At 48.8% G+C, this 6000-nt stretch overlaps 1 protein-coding gene across 6 annotated transcripts in view; it reads right to left on the reverse strand.

Moving 5' to 3' along the window:
* Positions 1 to 1073, reverse strand: part of NCOA3 (nuclear receptor coactivator 3) — a 140024-nt gene extending 138951 nt beyond the window's left edge. For all 6 annotated transcript variants that reach the window (XM_032350419.1, XM_032350418.1, XM_032350420.1 and 3 more), the window contains exon 1: positions 891 to 1073. The gene's annotated coding sequence lies outside the window, so the exon portion shown is untranslated. The remainder of the gene's footprint in view (positions 1 to 890) is intronic.
* Positions 1074 to 6000: the final 4927 nt, after the last annotated feature.

A 6000-nucleotide genomic window follows, 5' to 3' on the forward strand; every position in this document is an offset into this window, starting at 1 on the left:
TAAGTGCCCCCCAAAGTAGAAGCAACTAAGCTTTCCAACGGCTCGTGGCTTTTTGGTTTTGGGGGGTTTTTGTGGGTTTTTTGTGTTTGTTTGTTTTAAAGCATGTGCAAGACAATCTAAACCCTTACAAACTGAATCAAGGTACCTAAGGTAAGATTAGAGATGCGGACGGGGAAAACAGTACTAAGAAAGACAGCCAAACCCCAAATGTGATCTACCAACTTCCCACTTGCCATTTCCCAACCTTCACACCAGAGGTAGCAAAATGCCTTTTCACTGAGAAAACTGCGGAGAACCTATCCGTGCCCAAAATAAAATTCCGCAGATAATTCGAGTTAAAATACTAAAAATGCCCAAGTGAAGGGGGAAACACAGCAACAAAATGCAACCCGATTCTGAGCGGGATTTGGGAGGCTGGCGTGGGGGTCGGTGGGGTCCGTACGGCTTCCCCCGCCCCCTAATTCTTCAGAATAACTGCGAAGGAGCCGAGGCAGCGGCAGGAGGGGGACGCGGGAAGCGTTCTAAAGCAGCCCTAAGGGCTGGGAGAAGATAAAAACTTTAGGAACAGGAGGGAAAAAGCGGGCCCCCGCGGTCCCCCCCAAACTCGTCGGGGTGACCCCGCCGCGAGGAGACCCCCTTGCACCCCCAAGCCGGCTGCCGCCCCACCTCGATTCCCCTTCTTCCTGCCGCGGGCCGCCCCAGGCTGCGGAGAAGCAACGCGGCCCCGACACCCCGAAACTATCTCAGCGCGCCCCCCTCTCGGCGCGCCCCTCAGCGCCTCCGCGGAGGCGCAGCCGTCGGCTCGCGGCAGCCCAGGGACTCGCCCTCTTTTCCTCCGCCTCGCACTCCACCCCCTCGCCCGCCGCCGCTCCTCCTTTATCTCCACTCACCGCCCGCCGCCATTTTCCTCGCAGCTCAGCTTTAAATCGAAAACTCGCCGCTCAGCCCGCAGCCGCCGCCACCGCTGCCGCCACCGACTCAGCCGCCGCGGCCGCCGCCGTCTCTGTGGAGGGGCTGAGGCGGCAGCGGCTGGAGCCGCGGCGCGGGGGCCTCCGGGATATGTAGTCCCTAGGCCACGCCCAGCACTACCGGTCCCAGGGGGCCTTGCGCGGCCCGGGAGCTAGGTGCCCCCGCCCGGCCCAGCTCCCGCGGCTCCAGGGCGTGGCGGTGTGGATCCTTCCGTTGCTTTTGCTCGCTCACTGCGTGGGAGCTGCAGCGGGGTCCGGAGGACTAGAATGCAGCCGTAGCCCTGCCCTTAATCTTGTCACACTTGCCTTCGTCCAGTAATATCTAACATTTACTGAGCGTTTATTGTGTGCCAAGTACTGGTCCTCAAAACAAGCATCCCTTTGGGACCACTGTCATCCTCATTGTTCGGAGGAGCAAACTGAGGCACAAGGTCATAAGCCACCGGGTTGTTCATTAGATGCTAAAGTCACTGGGCGAAAGGTTGTTTGACAATAGTATATTCAGTATATATCATTCCACTATGTACCATTCCGTGGAGTAGCTTCCTTTGCAGTGGACAGAGCTGGCAGACACCTTAACCAGGAGATGTCATCACCAGCAGTACCACTTAGCGTCACCAGGAATGGATCAAACTGATACTATGTGTCTCCTGATACGATGCAATGAGGATGGCATTATGCCTCCTCTGTAGAATCCCTGCCCAAATAATAGCTAACCTGAACCTAACTATGGAGAAACAATCAGACAAACTCAGAATGTGGGATATATGCTACAAAACATCTCTCCTGAGCTCTTAAAAATACCAAAGCGGGAAAGAGCTGCGAACCAAATGAATTAGATGAGCCTCGTCTGGATCGAGGTCGTTTTTTTTTTTTTATTTGTTTGTTTGTTTTTTCCTTAATGTAAAAAGGATTTAGGAGGGAAATTTTAGTACGGACTATTTATTAGATAATACTACTGAATCAGTATTAAGTGTGTTGAGCGCCAATAGAACAAAATAACCAAATAACTGCTTTAGGCTCTACCATTACCATTTCCCACCCAGGCTGTGGCAGTAGCTTCCTCATTGGTCTCCCTACTTCCTTAACATAGCGGTAGGAGAAGTCCTGGTAGGAACCAAGTCACTGTATGTCTGTCCTCCAAATTCTTTGCAGTAACCTGCAAAGCCCCACATAACCTGTGTTTCCCATCTCAGTCATCTCTCAGTTCTTGTCCAACTCACTACTGTCCTCCAGGTCTACTGGACTCCTTGGGGCCCCTCCAACATGCTTAGTAGGCACTGGCCACAGAGACCTTGCATTTGCTACTTCTACATACTTCACTGTTTCCCCTGGAAAGTTGTTTTTTGGTTTTTGGTGTTTCGTTTTGTTTTTTAACTTACCTCCCTATTCACAACCTGAGCTGATCTGGAGTCAGAAGCTTAACCTTGATTGACTGAGCCACCCAGGTGCCCCCTCACCCCACCCAGGTGCGCCTCCCCTGAAAAGTTTAAATCACTCCCTCCCTCACCTCCCCCATGGTCATTGTCCAAATGTCACTTCTTCAGTGAGACCTTCCCTGATTTCTCTATTTTATAAAGATTGATTGATTGATCGATTGATTTGAGAGAGACAAAGAGCACACGTACACACTAGCCACACAGGCAAAGTGGCAGGAGAGACTCTTTGAACCAACTCCCCACCAAGCTTTGAGCCCCACGCAGGGTTCAATCCCACCACCCATGAGATCATGACCTGAGCCAAGAGTCAAATGCCCAACCGACTGAGACAACCGGGTGCCCTGATTTCTCCTTTAAATTCCTGACCGCTGCAGTCCCAACTTTGTCTGTCCCTCTTCCCTGCTTCCTCTCTCTTCACAGCACTTTTTTTTAAGACTGACTTTCTTTTTTTTTTTAAGATTTTATTTATTTGACAGAGAGAGATCACAAGTAGGCAGAGAGACAGAGAGATAGAGGAAGGGAAGCAGGTTCCCGGTCGAGCAGAAAGCCCAATGCGTGGCTCAATCCCAGGACCCTGTGGGATCATGACTTGAGCCAAAAGCAGAGGCTTCAACCCACTGAGCCGCCCAGGCACCCCTCTTCATAGCACTTTTTATCATTGGAAATACCATATTTTTGTTTACTTATGGCGTTTAATATATCTTTTCCTCACTAGATTGAAAATTCCGTGAAGCTAGGACTTCTATCTCTTTCATTTTCTGATGTATTCTCAGTACCATCTATGTAGTTTAGCAATAGTACTCGCTCAGACTGTATATGTTACTTGGGTTCACTCCCTCATCAGACGACAGGTAATAAATACTATGTTAGATGTTGAGAACCCAGAGATGAACGCTAAGACCCCACATGAACTTTCCCTTGAACAACTGCAGCTGTCCTGCCACTCTCCTTTCTTCCCCCTTTAGTAATCCCATAAAGCACTCCCTGCACAGTAGCCAGGGGGATCTTTGAAAAAATCATATACTAAATTATGTCACTTGCAACCTGAACATGTTCCAGTGACATCCTATTGCATTTGGGATAAAACCCAGACCCTAATTGACTTGGTCTCTGCTTCCCTTTCTGATCTCAGGTAATACATCTTTTCTCATTTCCTACCCCATGCCAGACACCAACATTCCTGGTGTTTCCTGAACTTTCCAAGCATGGGCCTTTCACTTGCTGTTCCCGTTGTGGTCTGGAATTTTCATTCCTCCTGGCTTGCTCCCTATTGTCATTCAGATCTCTGCTTGCTATTGTCCTTGGGATGGGTCTTCCAAACCCTACTGTTCCAAGAGGGCATGAAATTTGTTCAGTTTACTGCAGTGTCTCGAGCACCTAGATTAGTGTCTGGCATATCTTAGGAATTTAAAGATTTGTGAAAGAAGGCATCTGGGAGCCTCACTCGCTAAACCTCTGACCCTTGGTCATGACCTCAGGGTCCTGGGATCCAGTCCTGAGCTGGCTCCACGCTCAGTGGAGAACCTGCTGGAGATTCTCTCTCCCTCTCCGTCTGGCCCTCCCCCGACTTATATGGGGTGCCCTCTCTCTATTTCTCTCTCTCCCAAATAAATAAATCTAGGGGCACCTGGGTGTCTCAGTGGGTTAAGCCGCTGTCTTCGGCTCAGGTCATGATCTCAGAGTCATGGGATTGAGTCCCATATCGGGCTCTCTGCTCAGCAGGGAGCCTGCTTCCCTCTCTGTCTCTCTGCCTGCCTCTCTACCTACTTGTGATCTCTCTCTGTCAAATAAATAAATAAAATCTTTAAAATAAATAAATCTAAAAAAATAAAGATTAAAAAATAAATATTTGTGAGAGAAAGGGAGAGAAGAAGAAAGGAAAGAAGGTAAAAAGGAAATCAATCTGTCATACATATGTTCAGCTCTCTGGTCTCAGACTTAGTGTGGGGTGACAGGACGAAACACCCCAAGAAGGTCAGAATTGAGGGTAAATACGGGATCATTATGGTGCCTCCCACAGGAAAATGGTGAAGATTGACATGAACCAGCACGCCAAGCACACTGGCTCCCTCTGTGGCAAAACCTAAGATGAAAAGAGAAGCTGTGGGGCTCTGGCGTTGTGGTTCCTGCCTGAAAATGGTCGCTGGTTCTCTCCCTGGACCTCCAGCTCCGCTTCTGCCATCCTGGTAAAGGTGGCCATGGACGCCTGAAAGACTCAGGAGACCAGTAGAAGCTCCATCACTTGAGACACTGCTAACCTATAATAAATGGGTTAATTTATGTAACCAAAAGATATACATATATAAAAATATGTATGTTCACAGAACATGGAGCTGATGTGAACAATTAAAAAAATATGTTCAGGGACGCCTGGGTGGCTCAGTGGGTTAAAGCCTCTGCCTTCGGCTCAGGTCATGATCCCAGGGTCCTGGGATCGAGTCCCGCATCGGGCTCTCTGCTTGGTGGGGAGCCTGCTTTCTCCTCTCTCTGTCTGCCTCTCTGCCACCTTGTGATTTCTGTCTGTCAAATAAATAAATAAATCTTAAAAAAAAAAAAAAAAAAAACACGTTCAGAAATAGAGAGGGACCCAAACCATAAGAGACGCTAAACGCTGGGAAACAAACTAAGGGTTGCTGGAGGGGAGGGGAGGTGGGGAGTGGAAGGGGTAACTGAGTGATGGACATTAAGGAGGGCACTTCACAGAATGAGCACTGGCTGTTACCACTGAAACTAATCACACAGAATATGTTAACTGCATTGAATTTTGATAAAGCATTTTTAAAACTAAAAAACAAAAAAAGCTCAGCGGGTATCAGGAAAGGCTTCCAGGAGGAAGCAACTTTTGCGCTGACTTTGGCAGGGTGTTCATGGAACCGGTACATCATGCCGTACTGAGCGACGTCTGGGAAACACTATCCTAGACTTAAATTCTAAGCCACATGAGTGGCATGCTCTAGTCAGGCATCTGGGAAGATGCCTCCTATCGTTCCTTCCTGTTTGCACAAGCTACTTCTCCATCCGGAGGTAGACTTTATCTCCTCCTCTTTGAATTGGGGTTGCTCTAGAACTGTCTGATGAATGGAAACGGTGGAAATTATATGGTAGGACTTTCAGCTCATGCCTTATGATGATTGGCAACTTCCACCTTCTTCCTGCTGGAACCCAGCCACCATGTTATGGGAACCCCAAGCCACATGGAGAGGCCACATGAAAAAAAAAGTGAGGCACTCCAGTCGACAGCCCCAGCTAAGATCCCAGCTAAGTCGTAACTGCCAGCCCTATGAGTCAGCCTTTTTGCACATTCCAGTCCCTGGGGGCTCAGGGAGCTAGAGCTCCCAACAACAGAAGAACCACCCACTGAGCCAAATCAACCTATAGCATCATGAGAGATAACAAAATGGTTATGCTTTAAACCACTACATTTTGCCGTGGTTTGTTACACAGCATTTGATCATCCAAACACTCTGCATGTGTGGGCTTTTGCTGACCTGGGGCTGAGAACCTTCAGTAGGCAGGAAGAGTAGCCTCACATCCAGAAACTACCCCAATAAAATTGGCTTGGCCTACGGGGACATAAGATGAAGATGAGATTA

This window comes from Mustela erminea, chromosome 7 (assembly GCF_009829155.1).
Source record: "Mustela erminea isolate mMusErm1 chromosome 7, mMusErm1.Pri, whole genome shotgun sequence".
NCBI classification, from domain to species: domain Eukaryota; kingdom Metazoa; phylum Chordata; class Mammalia; order Carnivora; family Mustelidae; genus Mustela; species Mustela erminea.